This window comes from Crocodylus siamensis, chromosome 10 (assembly GCF_052110815.1).
Source record: "Crocodylus siamensis isolate JL-2025a chromosome 10, ASM5211081v1, whole genome shotgun sequence".
NCBI lineage: Eukaryota > Metazoa > Chordata > Crocodylia > Crocodylidae > Crocodylus > Crocodylus siamensis.
Window position 1 is genome coordinate 50,488,090 of NC_143404.1, and position 20,391 is coordinate 50,508,480.

The 20,391-nt window shown below is 46.4% G+C and overlaps 1 protein-coding gene across 3 annotated transcripts in view; it reads right to left on the reverse strand.

Annotated features, from left to right (window-relative positions):
* Positions 1–20,391, reverse strand: part of DLGAP4 (DLG associated protein 4) — a 359,708-nt gene that overhangs the window by 141,776 nt on the left and 197,541 nt on the right. Inside the window, exon 3 of one of the 3 annotated variants that reach the window (XM_090064373.1) lies at positions 7,110–7,203. The exons of the other annotated variants lie outside the window; for them this stretch is intronic. The gene's annotated coding sequence lies outside the window, so the exon portion shown is untranslated. The remainder of the gene's footprint in view (positions 1–7,109; positions 7,204–20,391) is intronic. 3 annotated transcript variants of the gene reach the window in all.

Below are 20,391 nucleotides of genomic sequence, written 5' to 3' on the forward strand. Positions count from 1 at the left end.
CTCCCCATCAAAAAAATGAAAAAACTTGTACACCACGGCATACATGACGCAGGTCTGCCTACACGCATGATTTCAAACATTCCCCGAATTAGCAGGGAACACTTTATGCAGCATTCAGCTGAGGCTGCAGGCTGCTTCCAGGGCGTTACATTAATGATGATTCAAAGAGTTCAGAATCTAATCACGGGGATAAAAATAGAAAACTTCTACTTATAACAATTCATTATACAACAGGTCTTCCTCCAGCCTCATCCTGCTGCTCCTCATCTTGCTGTGCAGTTCTCCGCAGTATCTGGGGTATATTCTCTTGATTGCAAAATATATATAGATAATATAAAGGAGCTTGAAGCATCAGTATTCAGGGATTCCTGTTCTAGAGCTGGGTACTGGTGTTGCTACAGGAGAACACAAGCCAAATTCTCCTCCTGAGGCTTAAAGTTAATAGTGTGGCACTGATGTGACAGAGACTGTATGTAATCCATGATCTTTAGTCACTAAATTGTGCTGTTACATAACACTGGTTGACCAAAGTAGGCCTACCATATGATGTTCCATTAGCCTTGCCTACTTCTATTTTAGGCATGGTATATCCTGGATCTTGGTCTTCTGTGTACATTCAACACCTGTGTAAGCTCTGTAGGGAAGCTCTCTGTCCAGGTTCTTAGCCTGACTCCTGCACAGCTGGAGTCCAGCCCTGGAAGTGTAATGGCACACTTGTGGACTTGCATAGGAGCTGATGGCATGTCCACATTCAGAACATCAGCCTTAGGAAATGAGGCTTGAATTTTGGTGAGATATTTTCTGCATGTGCCTCCTGGCAGGATGCAGTGAATACACTGTCTGAGCTTCAACCATCATCATATTACTCTCTAGCCCTTTGGATTTGGTATCCTGTGGCAATAATGGATGCTGCAAGGAACCCTTCATACCATTATGACTTTTATGTAGAGACAGTGAATCCCAGCAGATTAGCTGCCTGTTCTGTCAGCCCCAGGACTGAGCTCAAATCCTCCACTGTTGTAAGGCAAGTAACATTTCTCACCTGAACATTTCAAAGAAGCCTGAGGGACATGCTCAAACCTGTCAGGAATTAGGGTGCTAAATCCCTTTGACTCCTTGCATGGTGCCAGTCTTCATTCTCAAAGCAAAACCCTTCCATGTTAGGAAAAGTGTATTTCAGCTGAACCACCAGGGCTGCATCCACACAAGTGTGGACATTTACTTCCGTGGGGAAAAAAAGCAGTGGCACACCTTGTGCTGCTGCTACTTGTTCTTGAGGACCGCTTGCACCACATGTCCTCTGGTGCATGGCAGGTTATCCTGGGTGGGGTAAGGGATGGACTGGCCCCAGCAGCAGCCTTTTCTGGGGTCCTGGGGACCTTCTGGAGCTGCAGCAGAGGTGATCCTGTCGCTCAGAGCCTGGCCAGCAGCCCGAGCTTGTCTCCAGCCAGCCAGGCTCCAGTTTTGAGCAGTGAGCGCTGACCTCACATACGCCTCTCTGGTTTGTTTGTTTTTTTGTGCAGGTTTCTTTGGCCATGGGACTTTGACTAACACCCCCACTCCCAGCCCTGCTACCTTGCAGTGAAGAGAACAGATGAATGTTAAGTCTGCAGCCCCACATACTGCATGGCCATGGTCGTATGGAGCTGGCCCATGAGGGATGGGTATGATGGAAGTACTAACCCCAAGAATGAAGGAGAAGTTGTGCCTCCCCATCCTGCTTCCTTGCTATGAGTTGGGCACATTCATCACATGGAAATCTATGAGATTCCAGGTGAGGCAGGACCTGCACATGGTTCAAAAGCTTTTTTTATTGTAGATAGATTTCCTTGTCTTCTGGCTTATTGCAGCAGTATGTCAGATAGCAATGCCAATCACAGTACCTGGTCATGAACACTCTAGCCCTCCACTCCTCAGAAACATCTGATAGAACATTCTCAGACACCTGGCAGAACTTCTCTCAAGCTTGTTCTTTTGGGAAGAGGTGAGAGACAACTTCTTGTGTCATCTTAGTCTCTGTTTATTAAAGGTATTCTACTCCTAGCCGTACAACATATACAGCAAGCAAAGTGAGAGGGCAAACTTCCCCTGGGCTACTTCCCCACCACTGCTAACCCAGTATGTCTCTAGGACAGACCAGGTTTCCTTCCACTGGCTAAAAGTGTTAAGAAGCAACTTGCCCCGCCACATGAGGATTTAAACATATTAGTTAAATACACTCCTATGTAAAGGCCTAAGCATGTAAATCCCCCCAAAGAGCCTACACGGGACTTCAGTGACACACTGGACTGCAGTGGGCCCTTATGGAAGAGCAGTTCACTTTCTCATTATCAATATTCAATGTCCATTTGCCATTCAAGCTTGGACTTCCCTGCTGAGACTGCCAGTTCATACCAGTTGTGGTGATGGTGATGGACAGGACTGAAACCACCAAGTAGGATGAGAAGAGCAGTCTTTGTTCCTTAAAAGTTCACATGCTCCTGATGCCACTATGTCTATTTGTTCCACCACTGCAAGTTGCTGGGGAAATAAGTGGCTGCAATGTGACAAAGGATTTTTTACTTGAGGTCTTGAGTAAACTGCAGAAGCAGATGAACTGTTAAGAAAGAGAGAACTTATTTTCATGCAAATGTCCCTAGTAATAAAATACAATCTGAGGGAACAAAAACCCAGAAACTACACAATCTAATTGATTGTCCCTAAATAGAATGCTTCTCAAAGTTCTCCAGAGGTTGTCATCTGTTCTGTAAGGGGGAGAGTGAACACATTAAGTAGGTCAAACAAGAACAAACAAAGGAGATATGAAAAAGAGAGGTTTTAAAATGAAAGATGAGCACTGATTAACTAGTCAGTGCTGTTAACAGGCTTGCTGATATTCTGTAGGACACAGCAGCTGCAGGTCAGCCACAAAGCCCTATGTATTAAATTGCTTAGAAGAGGCCATAATGAGAAAAGGCAAAAATGAGACTGTCCTCAGCTGGTTGATGTAATGCCATAATCCTTTCCTGTTGGGATGGATGGGGTGTGCTCTGCAATGCCACAAAGAACACCAGGACAGAACAGATGGGAGATTCAAGGCACTCACCATTTGCCTGTTTTCAGTGTACAGAGCTTCCATGAACAAGGAGTGTTTTTGAAGGATGCAGTTATGTATCAGCAGTGTGTTTGCTGAACTCGGGCATGATGGTTTTGCATTGTTAGGATGCCCTTGGATGTGTTAAGACAGCTTGTTTACTGCTTTCTATGTTCTGAATGTCAGATTTATGCCTGGCTTGGGCCCTCTGGTTAAAAGCACACCGCACTAGTTCTGATTTGCTGACTGCCTGAATTTCCCTCTCATGAAGTAGGAAGGTTCTTCTGTTGACCCTACCTGTTAAAATCCTGAATAAAACTGGCCAAGTCCTGTCCTGGTGACTCACTGTGGCAGGGAAGGTTCCTTAGTGATATCTTTTCAACAATACCAGTAAAGCCAAAACTGGGGCCAGTGTTCAGTTGGCTCAGGATCTGCGCAATCCTTTGCAGAAATGGGTATTCAGCCCAGTTACCTACCTCATGTGCTCAGGAGAGTGAGCAGAAGCCACTGTGAACAATTTGCAGAAGTGGTGGTTGGTTTTTGCATGACTTCCCTGCATCAGGCAGACATGCAAAGAGAGTCATTTAGAGACATACACTATTCTTGCTTGCCACTGGGTGCATCTACAAGAGACACTTAAAGTGCAGTAGCCTAATAAGATTGTGCAGTAGTGTGTCAGGCAAAAACTGTGCTAATATGCTACTGCACAGTAGTATTAGGCTATTGTGCAATAAGTGTCACTAAAAAACTGTGCACCAGCTCTACTACAGTTACTGCGCATTTAGTTAGTACTTAATGAAGTACTAACTAAATGCGCAGTAACTACTGTGCATTAAATGAATGTGTGACACACCCACCCACTGAGTTCTGTAGGGCTACTTCTCACTTATCTTAGGGAAAGTCAGCCGAGGGTCAGGCACAGTTTCTCTGATGCTTTTCCAGGGCCCTGACCAGTGGCAAGAAATTCCTACATGTTACGGGCATTGCCTCTGCAAGAGAATGCTGAAGTGCCAGCCCTGAGGTCAGCTGTTAGACCTCATGGCTTGCATCTGGGCAGTACGGCTGGTCCCCAATTTGATTTGGCAGAGATTTGGCCTGATTCAGAGATTTGGCCACCAAATCAAATCAGGAGACCCTTTAATTTCTCTGAATCGAATCAGAACCCCCCAAATCAATTCGGAAAGATTTGGGGATTTGGACATAGACACAGCTTTAAATGTTTTTTCTACATACCTCAAGGTAGCTCATGAATGCTGCGATGCTGGGGTGGATAGAGCATCCCACAGGAGCGTGGGAGGCTCCCTAGTGCACTCGGCAGCAGACCCAGAAGTGGACCAGAAGCACTTTCTGTCCACTTCCGGGTCTGCCAGGGAGCATGCGGGGGGGGGGGGGGGGGGGGGATGGTCACCCACACACCCCTGGCTTGGCAACAAGTGCCTCCTGGGCCTGGGGGGGCACCCAGGGTCCCCCTGCAGCTGATCGCTGGGCCTGGGGGTGCCAGGGGGAGGGGGTCCCCTGTGCGCTCCCCAGAGGACCCAGAAGTGGATCGGAAGTACTTCCAGTCTACTTCACGGTTAGCCGCTGAGCACACAGGGGACCCCCCTACACTCCTGTGGACGATCCATGTACCCCAGCATTGCAGCATTTATGAGCCATGCCTGCTACCTCGAGGTATGTACAAAAGACATTTAAAGCTGTGTCTATGGCCAAATCACTGATACTCCGAATCAGCATTGAATCTTCAGATTCAGATTTGGCTGAATCAAATTGGGGACAGTGATCCGAACCAAGTCACTGTCCCCGATTCGGACCAAATCCGAATCTGAATTGAATATGGCCCGTTTCGCACATTCCTACTGGGCAGCACTCTCTATCTTTGTACAGGTGTAGCTTGGTTCCAGACTGCCAATGTGAATTCTTCAAACCCCGTCAAAAGTCACACAGCAATAACACACTGTCATGTACCTTTCAGGCCTGTGTTCTATCTGCAAGAGAAAGCTAAATCAGCTAATTTCCTAGAGCAGAGTCTTCTAATCACAGATGGGCAAATGTCCCTTTCCCTCAGTAGTTCTCGCTTTCTCAAGGCTGCTCCTTTTCAGCCAGAAGCTCAGGTTGCTGACAGGGAATGGAGGCTGTGGTCTTACACTAGCTAACATCTGAGGCAAAGAGGAATTTTAGGGATGTAAAGAGGAACATTAGGGACACAGAGGAGGTTCCACTCTTTGTGGGGAGGTTTGTTCAAGGCTGAGATATACATCTTTCTCATGGGAGTCCAATCAAAGAGGAAGCAGGTATGAACAATTTATAGCAGGGGTGTCCAACCGTTTTGAATGTGAGGCCGAATCACTAACTCTTTATCATTCAGTGGGCCGGTGAGCCATAGTCAAAGACCTCACAGGAAGTGGCATCACATCAGGAAGTGATGTCACGTAACCTTAGACACCAATGAAGTTGCAGGAAGTGACAATGAAATGGGTCTAACCAGTTTAAAACTCTCCCTCTATAGCATCCAGCTCTGCCACTGTTCGGGACAGGATACTGAGCTAGATGGACCATGGGGCTGACCAAGCATGGCACTTTTTATACACTTATGTTCAGAAGCTCTTATGTTCATTGGCTGAGCTTCCAAACTGGCTGAGATTTGCAAAAAGGGATAGATAGGCATGTTACAAAGTTCATAAAAGATTTGGAGCCCTCTAAATCCCATTCATTTTAATGGAAGTCAGCTTTTTGACTCAGCTTTGAAAATATCAGCCCAAGGTGCCAACCAAAAAGTCAAAATATATTTTGCATTTCTATGCAGTGCATCTATGTGGGGCTCCCCAAGCATTTTACAAACATTAAATGAACCTCAGGATGAGTCGAGCTGGAGCAGCAGGGGCTCAGCTGCACTTTCCCCCTACCTGCGCTGATCAGTCCTGAGCGGCACACGGCTCCGCCGCTGCCTCTGCTGTTTGGTGCTGACCCGGGAGGGTCTGTCTCATCCCGAGCAGCATGTAGCTGAAGCCGGATTCCCATGTGCTGCTGGGGATGGGAGGAGCCCGGGCAGGTCGGCACCAGCCAGAAGCGGCGGCAGAGCCATGTGCCGCTCTGGACTGACTGGCGCAGGCAGGGGGAAAATGCAGCTCAGCCCCTGCTGCTCCAGCCGGGCTTGTCCTGTCCCGAGTGGCACGCGGCTCCACCACCGCTTCTGCTGGCCAGTGCAGACCCGACTGGGCTCCTCCCATCCCCAGCAGCACGTGGGAATCTGGCTTCAGCTGCGTGCTGCTCCGGATGGGACAGACCCGCCCGGGTCAGCACCAGCCAGCAGAACTGGTGGTGGAGTCGTGTGCCGCTCGGGACTGACCAGCACAGGTAGGGGGAAAGTGCAGCTGAGCCCCTGCTGCTCCGGCTGGGCACATGGCTACTCCTCTTCTCACACGCACCGCGTCTGACGTGGTGCGTGTGGGAACCTTGTTCCTTCCCCAGCCCTTCAGCAGCCATTAGGAAGCTGCTGAGGGGCTGGGAGAGGGCAAGGGGTGGGAATGAAAGTAAACAGTGTTTACTTTCGTTTCCTGTCACAGCACCGCGGGCCTCAGGAAATGGCTTGGCGGGCCGCATGGCAGCCCACAGGCGGTATGTTGGACAAGGCTGATCTATAGTGTTAGTTGGAGCTAATAAAGCAACATTGTAATCAATCAGCACAACTTGCCTTCCAGCAGACTGCAGCTTCATGCATTCAGATGCTGAGGAGCACTTCCTTTGTCTCAAACTAGGTCAGCACAGAGGCATGGAGTTGCTATAGCAATTTTTTTATTATACTTCATAACTTTATTTTAGTAGCTGGTGATTTACATAGCTCCACAGCTAGATGAAGGGAGGATCATGATTGAGGCACACTTTTCAGCTCCATTTTTATGTGGCTTCCCCTACAACTCCTGTACTGCCTTCCTCTATACCACACAAGCAAACCAGGTGGGGTTGCAAGTATTCTCCCTCTCCTCTCCTGCTGTTTCTGAAGGAATAGTTCAAAACCCAGACCTGAACCACACTGTACCTCTCACGTCTTGCTGAACTTCAGGGACAGACTGGACTTAGCATCCAGACCCTCGTGTGTCCTTCTGGGCTCCAGAGCTGTCTGTCATGAAGCGCTGTCATTTAAAGAGAAAAAGGGAAATGCTAGGTTTAAAAGGAGGCGGTGGCATTTGCTCTTGAGACATTCTGGGCCCAGCCCCCTGTGAAGGCAGTCAGTGGAGCTCTACTGACTTCAGTGGAGCTACTCTGATTTACCCTGAGCCGAAAATCTGTCCCTCTTCATTTACAGTCCAATCAAAATCCTATGGGAAAGCTTTGAAGCCGACCTGTGAGAAGATGAAGGATCAATACCTGGTGCCTCATGAACCCAGGGTCACTCTCCGCTCCACGTCCCTGCGCTTGTCAGGGGAAGGACTATGTACTGACTGCTTGGAAAAGCGAGGAGGGAGAATTTATCTGAGAAAGGGAAGGCTTCTTTCTCAGGGCTCCTCAGGTTAGACCGGACCCTAAGCTGGGAGAGATTTCCTTGTCCTTTTTCTAAACATTTTAATCCCTGTTATGAAAACAGTCCCATGAGGAAAACCCCTTGCTAATGGCAGTTTTATTTCTATTTCTGATGAGTCATTCCAGCAGCTCTGAGCAGCCATCTGCCCATGCTCGTCACCTGTTCTCTGGCGGCGCTCCTTGTCACTGATTACTGGGGAAAAATAGGAGGGGAGCTGGGTTCTTCGTTTCTGGAAGGATTTTGTGCCTCATGTTCTAGTTCAGGACTCAGGAGATCTAAACTCACTTCCTGGCTTTGCCATAGATATTGTGTGACCTTGGCAAGCCACTTTGCCTCTGTTTCCCCTCGCAACTTTATTATTATTCCCCTTGTCTGTTCAGACTGCAGGGACTGCTTCTTATTAATTGTATATCTAGCACCTTACACAACTGAGATCTAATCTGGGTTGAGGTCACTAGGTGCTATTCTAATACTATCTAATTTTGTGATTCTTCAGTACAATTCACTGTCATCTCCACAACAATTGACTGAAAAAAATGCCCTTACACGAACAATACACAAATAAATTGTGAGAACAATGCCAGTGCAATACAGATTATCCAGTGCTCTTCCACTAAGAATAAGACAGTCAACATACAACTGCAGTGTACTGAGTGAGGACTGAGTGCTATTGCCCTGTGATTTTATTGCTGTTGCTTCCAATTCGAGACCTGGAACATGACTTCCCCAAAGATCACTATTTTTTTTAGGTAGATGAAGGTTTCATAGTTTCATAGTTGGTCGGGTCGGAAGGGACCTGAGCAGATCATCAAGTCCGACCCCCTGCCATGGCAGGAAAGAGTACTGGGGTCAAACGACCTCAGCAAAGTGATTATCTAGCCTTGTCTTGAAGACCCCCAGGGTAGGAGCCAGCACCACTTCTCTTGGAAATTGGTTCCAGATCCTAGCTGCCCTGATAGTGAAGTAGTGCCTCTTGGTGTCTAGTCTGAATCTATCCTCTCCCAGCTTGTGACCGTTATTTCTAATCACTCCTGGAAGTGCTTGGGGGAACAGGGACTCCCCCAATGCCTGCTGGTCCCCCCGACTAATTTGTAAACGGCCACTAGATCCCCCCTCAGCCTTCTCTTGTGGAGGCTGAACAGGTTCAGGTCCCTTAGCCTGTCCTCGTAGGGCCTGCCCTGCTGCCCCCGATCATGCGAGTGGCCCTCCTCTGGACCCTCTCCATGTTGTCCTCATCCCTCCTGAAGTGCAGTGCCCAGAACTGGACACAATACTCCAGTTGCAGCCTGACCAGTGTTGCATAGAGGGGGAGGATCACCTCCTTGGACCTGCTTGAGATGCATCTGTGGATGCATGACAAGGTGCGGTTGGCCTTCCTGACTGCATCCCCACACTGCCGGCCTGTGTTCATCTTGGCATCAATGATGACTCCAAGATCCTTTTCTGCCTCTACCCTGACAAGAAGGGAGTTCCCCAACCTGTAGGTATGGTGCCAGTTCTTCCTCCCCAGGTGCATCACCTTGCACTTGTCGGTGTTGAATCCCATCCTATTCTTATCCGCCCACCCCTGTAACCTGTCTAGGTCCAATTGTAACCTATTCCTTCCTTCTAGTGTGCCCACATCCCCCCATACCTTAGTGTCGTCTGCGAATTTGAACAGGGTGCTTTTTACCCCCTTGTCCAAGTCACTGATGAAGATGTTGAACAGTGCAGGCCCGAGGACTGAGCCCGGGGGACCCCATTGCCCACATCCCTCCAGGCCGAAAATGGCCCGTCCATCACCACTCTCTGGGTGCGACCCATTTGACTGTGGAGGTGTCGACACCACAGTCCCCCAGGTTTTTAATGAGAACAGGGTGAGAGACAGTGTCGAAGGCCTTCCAAAAGTCCAGAAAGACTATGTCCACTGCTACCCCTGCATCTAAGGATTTGGTGACCTGGTCATAGAAGGCCACCAGGTTGGTCAATGAACCCGTATTGATTGCCCCTAAGCATGATCTCCCCTGCTGGCCCCTCGTGGACATGTGCCAGAATAATTCTCTCAAAAAGCTTACCCAGGATCGAGGTAACACTAACTGGCCTATAGTTTCCCGGGTCCTCCTTCCTCCCTTTTTTGAAAATGGGAACTACATTGGCCCTCTTCCAGTCCTCTGGCACCACACCAGAGCACCACGAGTGCTCATAAAACCGTGCCAGGGGTCCTGCAATGACCTCAGCCAATTCCCTCAGTACTCTAAGGTGGAGATTGTCCGGATCAGCTGATTTGAATACATCCAGTCCCTCCAGAGGTTCCCTGACTAGATCCTCACTGATCCTTGGCCTAGGTGCACCTCCCCTGAGGGCGGAGGGGGGCCTAGTGGGGGGGCTGATCTGGTCCCTGCTCAGGAAAATGTTTCAGCAGATAAGAAGCCTGGTGGAAAGCTACAATTGGATTGTCAACTTCATCAAAATTGGAGATGCTTTGGATCTTGGGTTCTGATTTGGATTAATTTATGTTAGAGAAGAAGAAAAACAAACAGTGGCACATTGTTATCAGTAATGACAAATTCAGACATGACACTTTGCTACTGGATACTGGAGCAGCATCCCATGGTATCACCTTCCAAGCACATACAGATAATCTGGGTCTTTGCTCATGGAACATGGAACCAACTCGTTTTGTTTGATCATCTTGTCACCGTACAACAACGGATGTTTTCTTCTGGGGATAACCAGATTGTTGCTCCTTTACAATTGTCACTGAAATGGAGTGAAATCTGTTAATAAACTGCTTAGCTAGGCAGCATACAGCTGGGACTCCTTCCAAATAAGCCCAACAACCCCTAAAATCCTTTTCCAGTGAGTGCAAGGCCTAAAGCTTAGACATTATAGCAGATGGGGCTACTTGGAGTTGGGGGAGAGGGGATTCAGATATGATGATGATGGGTGCTGGTACAAAATCCTAGAATAGAGAGAACAGAAGATTGCCCAACTAATCCACTGATGTTCTTTCCTTATCCCATTAAGGACATTATATTCTCACTTGTGGGCTCTGTGCAGACCCAGCTTAGCAGCAGAAATGACAAAAGTTACAGGGTTTGGGAAGCCAAGGTGCAAAGTCCAGTCACTGCCCTGTAGGTGAGGCAACTACAACATCTTCTCAAGATCAGCTGAACCTCTCTACCAACTTACATTTACATCACAGAACTCCTTCACGCTGGGGAAAGAGATTGGATTTAGAGGCCCTGAGTTCAAAGTCCTCTCATCACAACCATGGAAAGCAAACATACCACCCCACCAAATATGCCTCCTGTTTGTATAGGAGCAATGGCTGCTTGGAGACAAGGGAATGTTCTGTCTTCAGGCTCATTCACTGCTTGCTTCCTCTACTGAGACTGCCAACATGGATAACAGTTACTGTTAATGGCCAAAATATGCTCCTACACTAACAATAACAACAGTACAAATTATCATGGAATCACAGAGAACCAGGCCTGGAAGGAACCTCCATAGGTCATCTAGTCTAACCCCTTGCCCGAGGCAGGATCATCCCTATCCAAAACATCCTATACAAATCCATAATCTAACTTCTTAGTACAACTATTATCAACCCTGATGAAACACAAGATATAATACCCTAACCTGCTGCAGATAAAACCGGGGGGGGGGTGTCCCTGGCAGCCAGGGTCCTGCTTCTGTAAGTGGTTGATAGTATACACTGAAGAGATCCCAGGGAAAGGGCCATACCCCTGCTACAGAGGAAAGCAAAAATCCTCACAGTCCATACCAATCTGACCATGGTGTAAAACTTCCTGATCCCAAATATGGTGATCAGTCTGACCCTGAGAAGAGGGGCAAGACCCTCTAGCCAGGAACCTCTGGCTTTAAGTCTCAGCAGGAACAATGGCACACCCCAGTCACAATACTCAGCCTTGGCTGAGCCAAAACCCAATACCTCTGAGGAAGGCTTAAGAAAAAACAAACACAAAAACCCTGACATGTAGCAGAAAGGGGGACAGGGGGAAGCAGAATTTCCTCCCAGCCCCATGTGGCAAGCAGCACAGCCCAGAAGTATAGGAAATACCCACAGTAGAACATAGATATATAGCTATGCCTAGATCATCCCCAACTGTGGCTATCCAACCTCTTCTTGAACACCTCCAGTGATGAAGAATCCACGACTTCCCTAGGCAGTCTATTCCACTGCCTCACTATTCTAACAGTGAAGAAGTTTTTCCTGATATCCAATCTAAATCTACTTTTTTGCAACTTCAAGCTATTGGTCCATGTCCTACTCTCTGCAGCAAGAGAAAAATGATATTCTCCATCATCTTTATGGCAGCTCTTCAAGTATTTGAAGACTACTATCATGTCCCCCCTTAAGCACCTTTTTGTGCAAGCTTATTTTTGTGTTCTGCAGATGTCTCTCTATAAGGAACTGCACTAACACCGTCTACTCATTTAATAAAAGTCTTTGAACAGCCATCAGGCATGGCAGTTATTTAAGTCAAGTCTGACTTGAGCAGATGACCTAGCCATGCAAGACTGGCATAAACCATTAATGCTAATGGTATCTCTTGCTAGTACTACCAGCATCTGTTAGCAACACTGTTATTATCCTTCACTAATGCTACCAACATCCGTTAACATGACCACCTCCACGCAATGCTTGTACCACAGTATCTGTGACTAATACTACCTGTAGCCATTAGCCAGGTCACCAGCATCCATCTCTAATACTTGGCCCACACTTGAAAGGAGGCAATCAGAAGGGCCAAAGCAGAAATGGAACTTAGGCTGGCAACAAAAATTAAAGAGAACAAAAAGTCCTTCTTGAGGTATATAGTGAGTAAAAAGAAGGCATAGGGTAGCATAGGACCCTACAGGATAAACTAGGGCAATTAGTGACAGATAGGGGGACAAGGCTGAGCTCTTCAATAAGTTTTTTGCCTCTGTATTCCTGACCACGGATCAGGACAAATTTCCCAACTGGATCACAGACAGGCACAAAAGGGAAACCAGCCCACCAACTGTTAGTGCTGACTTAGTGAAGGGACACTTGGAGGGGCTGGTTGTGTTTAAATCAGCAGGCCCAGATGATCTTCATCCAAGGGTGCTGAAGGAATCAGTCAGTGTCATAGCAGAGCCACTGGCATGGCTGTTTGAGTACTCTTGGTGCCCAGGTCAGGTCGCAGAGGACTGGAAAAGGGCCAATGTTGTCCCAATTTTCAAAAAGGGGAGGAAAGAAGATCTGGGTAAATACAGACCGATTAGTCTCATTTTATCCTCTGGAAAACCTTTGAAAAAATGATTAAGGATCACATTTGTGGGAGTCCAGTGGGAAAAACAATGCTGAAGGGCAACCAGCACAGATTCATAGCAGGTAGATCCTGCCTGACTAACCCTGTTTCTTTTTATGACCAGGTCACAAAATGTTGAGATGCAGGAATCAAGGTAGATATTATCTACCTGGATTTTAAGAAAGCCTTCGATATGGTACATCATCCTATTCTCACAGATAAATTGAGTGGTTGTGACGTAGATGATTACACAGTCAGGTGGGTGGCAAATTGGCTTAGGGCTTGCACCCAGAGAGTGGTGGCGGATCAGTCGGTATTGACTGGAAACAATGTGGGCAGTGGAGTAGCACAGGGCTTGGTCCTTGGACCTGTGTTGTTCAATGTCTTCACCAGTGACTTGGATGAGGGCATGGAAAGCACTCTGTCCAAATTCTCAGATGACAGCAAATTATGAGGCAAAGTTAACACACTAGAGGGTAGGGAATGAATCCATGAGGTTCTGCACAGGTTAGAAAAGTGGTCGGAACAGAACAGGATGCAGGTCAACAAGGACAAGCGCAAAGTGCTGCACCTAGGGAGAAGGAATTGCTAGCACACTTACAGGCTAGGGAGGAGGACCTTCTCAGAAGCACAGCAGTGGAAAAGGATCTTGGAGTCACTGTTGACACCAAGGGGAACATGACTCATCAATGTGACGAAGTGATCAGTAAAGCTACCTGCACTTTATCATGTATTAGCAGATGCATGACAAACAGGTCCAGGGAAGTGATACTTCCCCTCTATGTGGCACTGGTCAGGTCTCAGTTGGAGTACTTCATCCAGTTTTGGGTGCCATACTTCAAGAGGGATCTGGGCAACCTTGAGAGGGTTCAAAGGATGACCACTCATATGGCTCAGGGCCTGCAGGCAAAGCCCTACGAGGAAAGATTGAGGGCTTTGGATCCCTTCAGACTCTGCAAGAGATGGCTGAAAGATGACCTTGTGGCTGCCTACAAATCCATTGGGGGGAAAGGGGGGCAGCAAGGAATAGGAGATGCTCTGTTTACCAGGGCACCACTTGGAGTAACTAGGAACAATGGCCACAAACTGATGGAGAGCAGAGTTAGGTTAGACATCAGGAAGAACTTCTTTATGGTAAGGGTTGCTAGAATCTGGAATGGGCTTCCAAGGGAGGTGGTGCTCTCCCTCACCTTGGGGATCTTTAAGAGGAGGCTAGACATGCCCCTGGCTTGGGTCATCTGACCCCAGTGTTGTTTCCTGCCCAGGGCAGGGGATTGGACTCTGTGATCTGCTGAGGTCCCTTCGGACCCAAACATCTATGGATCTATAATACTACCAGCATCCATCACAAACACTATTATCATCTCTGGCTAATGCTACTAGCATCTATTAGTAACATTGTTGGTATCCTCCAACAATGGATAATGGATGCCAGCAGCATCCATTATCAGTGCTACAAACATCCATCACTAATGCTACTGCCATCCTTCAACAAAACCAGCACTCACTAAGGCTGTGAGTGTCAGTTATCAATGCCACCAGCATTTATCACTAACATCCATCACCAGCACCACCAGCATCCATCACTAACACTATTAGAATATGCCACTAATGCCCTCCAGCATCCATCAGCAATGGCATCCATCATGGGTTGTGCCATCAGAGATTAGCTTCTCAAGGGGTCAAAATGTGAGAGCCTGAGCCCCATCCTTCCACTAACCTTGGAGTTTTCTTAAAATAAAATGCTTCATTGAGACTGGAGGAAAGAGCGTGGGGCTTGTAATGCTGCCTTTGTAATGCTGCACACTACAGTTACACAAGGATAGCAGTGCTATAATTACCTTTAATTAATATCAGCGTCACCACCCCAAGGAAATGCAAATTAACAATTGTGTCTGCGTTACTACTGGGTTATTACTGTATTACTTCCATCAAAACCCCCCTCTTTCCCATTCTTCAAATCTGCCTGTTCACTCAATGGCTGTTGGATGGAGGGCATGGGTATGGGGACTAAATGTACGAGCTATTAAAGGTGGATGTTTAACCTTTGCAAAAACACTTCAGAGTTCTCAGGTCATGTTGGGGCTTTTGCAGCCCTAGGATTCCCAGGCATAAAGTGCCTGAAGGCTGTGCTGGGTCTTGTCTGAGGGAGAACTCCCAGACCAAGCTGTTCCCTTTCTGACCACAGGCTAGGTTACTGTTCTGAGCAAATGCAAAATGCCAGGAAGCTGCAGCAGGCATGAATGCAGTGGTTTATGCCTTGAGTAGACCAAGCTGTTATGAATAGCATGTGACTCCCCTACTCAGCAATGATCACCTCTCCTCTTCCTAACATTTAAAAAATTGGCCACAGCCTCTACATAATTCAGCATCCAGTTGTGTCATATAGCACCCATTTGCTTGTGGTGAGGCACTGGGTCACTCTTGTTGTTGCAGGGACAGAGCCCAAAAGGTAGGGCAGAGAGGGTTCAACCCCTCCAACTGCTCAGTTTCTTACACAAACTGCCACAACCAGAGTCTGCCAAGCAGCAGCCCAAGCCCAGACCAACATCCACTTGGCCCATGTTCTTGACCAAAGAGATGGAACCAACATTAATAGCCTTGTGTGGCCCCACAGAAGCCAACGGAAGATTTGTCATTGATAGCAATAGTGCAGGATCAGATTCTGAATAATTTATTCCAAGAAATCTCTTAATTGTTTTAGCTGAAATAAAATGCCAAGATGGTAAATGTTGACACAAAAGCTTTATCAACTAAATCAATATATACAATAAAAACTTTAATAGTGTGTCTCCAACTACGACTCTACAAGGAGGCTGACTTGTTCCTCAAGAATTCTGTTTCCCATATCAACTTTCCTTGTCAAGATGGAAATGAAATATGGTCTTCTTGGTGCCAGGGTTGGGAAAGACTGTGGGACTTTTGCAAATGTTTACAAAGCTTGGTGTTCTGTCACAGAGGTGACTGCACCAATGTGGCAAAGTGCTCTGGGATTCTTTGAGATGAAATGTTGTTCTATAGTAATGGTGTCCAAACTTTTGGTCCTATGGGATGGATGGGTGGTACAGGATGGGTCCATGGATCTGATCTAGCCCATAGGCCCAATCTGGCAGGTGTGGGGCTGGGACTCTATCTAGCACATGGTGGATCAGGCCCTCGTTCTGCACACCATATCATAGCCAGGTTCTGGCTATTCACATGCTAGGTTAGGGCCTATTTCTCTGGCTCTAGCACAGCATACATTGGATTGGGTCCTGCTGCTCCAGCCCTGCACCCTGATGGGATCTCACACACAGGGTCATGTCATCTGGCCCACGGGGCTTGGAAATTTGGCAGTGGGGAACAGTGGTAGTGTTAATTAACACTGTCCCCCAACAAAATTTCTGGACCTTGGGAGACCCTGTGGACCAGATCACATGGCTCCATGGGCCAGATGTGACCCAAGGGCCAGACGTTGAGCACTCCTGTTTTATAGGAGTATGAGCTATTCCTGTGAGAAGCCATGTACATCTCTTGGACTGTGCAAATAAGAACCATTGATTATTATTATTAAAAAGTGCATAGAACATGCAGCCTTCTCAGACAGAGATCACTTCAGATAAGTCAGTGAATCATCAGGTGGGATGGTTTCTCACCCACCTTTCCCCTTTTAATCAGCCACCACAGGGACTGTGTTACCTCCATGGCAGCCAAAGTGGAACAAGATAAGTAGAGCTTTCCCCCTAGACTTTAACACTCTAGAATGCTATTGAAATTAGAGAAATAAGCTTCTGAAAGTGCCATAAAATGTTTATGGTTTGAGAAGTGGTTTTCAGTCCATAGTGCCTCTGAGACAGGAAAACAAGAATCCCAGCTGAGAAGCAGCTTGGGACTTCCATACTTCTCCAAACTTCAAAAGAGTCTAAGCCAGATCCTTTCTCTGCTTCTCACTAAGTGTGAGATGAAAACATGCTGGTAAATCAAGCCAAGTAACCTTCTGTTCATCGATATTTCAGAATCAGACCCAAATCACCTACAGCTGTAATGGGAGAACGTGAAGAAAGCCACTGAATCAATAGATTGAGATATTTTGATACTAGAAATCTATCTTTGAGCCATGCTTGAGCATTCTGGGAGTGAGGTATGCACCGTGGAGAGGAGACAAGTGACTACAGATACTGTAGTGGCATGAAAGAAATGTGAAAATGTGAAAATATAAAACGGTGGGAGGGAGCTTAAAGCTTCAGAGGATGCTATTCAAAATACAACATGCATTTATCCCACTATCGACACTTCAGTATCTCCTGAAACTTGGATTCATAAATTCAAACATTTTGAGATGGGAAAGGATCATCACAATCCTCTAACTGGATCTCCTGCATAACATGGGCCACAAAATTTCACCTACTTATTTCAGTAACAAGACCATAGCCTTTTGTCTGCTGCACTAAATAATTCATGGTTACCAGAAATATCCTCTGCATGCAGATACTTAGGCCCAGATTCAAAGAGGTATGTAGGCAGCTGACTCCGTTTAATTTCACTGATGGATTTGGTCATGTCACCCCTCAACCTTCTTTTGGATAAACTGAATATATTGCAAGCTCTTCAGTTTCACATTTCATATTTGGAGAGAAAGTATTTGAAAACCTGATTCAAGATGAATCACCACTGCAGATCCAAGAGATAAAGGAACTGGAGAATGGAAACATGACAGGAGACTTACAGAGAAGCATGGGTAGACGATAAGCAGCAGACAGAAGAGGACAAGGAGGAATTTCACACAGATGGAAATACCCAGTCCTTACTAGGTTCTTAGCATGGAAACCACAGAAAATATTTCTGAAGATCCAGCTTGGGGAATGGAACAGAGAACTGTTCAGAACACATCAGGGAACGGTTTCTCAGCAACCTGCAAGACAATCAATTGTGCCCACAAACAGATCTCCAAACATCCATGGCAGGCAGATAATCCTTACTGGGGACCCTATATTAAGAAAAATAAATGCCATTTTTCCAGGGACAGGCAGAAAACAGGATGGCAAGGTGTCTCTAGATACAAGCTGTCACTGCAAGTTGGCTGTATCTGGTGGTCAAATATCCACTCATGATAGTGCATGCTGGCACAGATTATACCATTTCATGGCATTCCTCATGTCAGGGAACCTGGAAGGATGCTAAAGGAGGGGAATGTTCAGTTGATTTTCCTGGAGATCCTTCCTGTTCCACAAACAAAGGAAGGCAGGGGATTCTCGGCTAGGGACAGACATTCAAAAAGCCTGAGCCTGAATTGATCAATCTTTGCAGGTTAGTCTAAACTGACTGGTTTAAATCACCTTGTAAGTGTACAGACATCCCCTCTGGACTGAAAAAATGTCGGCACAAGCCTGGAGTGGCTCAGGTTAGAACACAGGGAGTGATAGAGCAGTCCTCCCTTCCCTTCCACAAGGCTGAGCTGAGGGGGGCATGGCCAGATGCTGGCAGGACGCTGTGATTAGAGGGAGGTTCCCCTCTTCCCCTCTTTCTGCCTGGATAACAGAGCATTTATCAGTTCTGTTATCAGCATTTAGCACCCCATCAGAAAACAAAGCCTCATTCATTAGTTCAAGCTCTTTTTAAACAGCTTTTTCCAAAGAAAGGAATGCAGGGGCATTACCAGCTGAGCTGCTGATTAGCTCCAAAAAGTCCTAAGTGGACACTGTTCTATCTCCCTTACATAGCATTAGTTAGCATACCAAATGCTAGCTATGGTCTGTGCTGTGGGCAAGAGGAGAAAGGGACCCTGCTTAAGCAGCAAGCGGTGAGAGAGGGTAGATGGGGACACAGGGAAGCCAGCAGACCCTGCTGTGTCTGCAAGTCTCTGGCAGAGCTCCAGCCAGGGAGCAGAGGGAAGGGGCCAGCTCTGCTGTGGAGCAAGGAGCCCTGCCCAGCCCAGAGAGCATGCCAGGATGCTGGAGGAGTCTGATTTAACTTATACAAAAAAGGGGTCTGGGACAGACATTGCATAAACCAGTTTGATCCAAATCATTTAAGTCTGATACTACATTTAACCAGGTTTATCTCAACCAGTTTCAGCCACTTTCAAACTGGTTTATGTGCACTGTCTGTTCTGTTAAAAGTTTAAACCAATTTCTGATCACTTAAACTGGTTTACGTGTAATGTCTTTCCTAGGGTAAGTGGCTTGAGGTAGAGGGTTATGGCTTTGTGGAACACTTCTATGTGGATAGGGGGTTGTCCAGTTTGTATGACCTCGACCGCAGTAGAATGAGAGCTCACCATTTATGAGACGGGCCGGTTAATCTGTAGGGTGAAAGCTGAAGGATGTTAAATTTACTACAAAGAGGAAAAGTGAAGAGGGGGTTAAAAGAGCACAGAATCAAGATCTTGAGAATAAAATTAATCAAGCCATCAATGGACTAGAAGAAAAGATGTTCTTGGACTGCTTGTATACCAGTGCTAGGATTATGGGCAATAAACTATGCTAATTTATTAATATAAATCCAATATAGTTTGTATTACTGAAACTTGGTTGTAAGAGCTGCATGGCTGAATCTTAAAATCATTGGTTGCAAACTATTTAGAAAGAATGAGTGGGAAAAAATTGGGGAAGGTACTTTATGTCAAAAATAATGTTGTCTGTTTTCAAGTCACTGATAACTCAAAAGTAAATGATCTTGAATACTTATGCATCAATGTTCTAGTAGACAAAGCAGAAACTGGTGTGCTAGTTGGTGTCTGCAACAAACCACCAAATCACAAGGGAGACCATAATGACTAGCTCCTTAAACATCTATCTGTAATATATTAAGGGGCAAAAAGGTGCACTAATATGGAGAATGTTAATTTGAGTGAAACATGCTGGAGATCCCATGCTGCCAGTACTGAAATATCATTGGGATTTCTAAAAATTATAGATGACAATTTTCTAATTCAGAAACTGTTGTGTGTGATATAAGGGAATTCTGCAGCAGACTTCACTGTGACAGATAAATTAGAATTGATCTCAGAATTGAAAATTAGTGACTGCTTAGGTGCAAATAATCATGACTTCATTTTATGTATTATACCCAAACGGAATAGAAGGTAAGCATAAAAGAATAAAAGTCAATATGTACTTGGTGTTTTAAGAGGGTAGGTTTCTCAAAGCTGAAATTATTTATGACCAACATGTGAATAGTAATTGGGTACTACTTTAAAATATTTTACAAGATACCCAGAAATCCACCATAAAATGCCATAGGATGCCACAGAGACCAGGAAGAAGAGCGAGCTTCAGCAAGCCACCCCTAACAACGGAGAGTGGAGATTGGCCACATCAGGCCCAAAGCCATGACTTACGTCAGCTGCTCCACCAATAGCCCTACGCAATGACTACGCAGCCCTCACACCATCGATGGATGAGGCATCCACGTCCTCCACACCAAGGACAAGACAGGAACACCACCACTAAAGAAGCAACAAAGCATGATACAAGTATGTTGGGGTAAACACCAATATCCAGGGGAGCAACTCATCAGAAAGGCACCCCTTGGGAGGACGA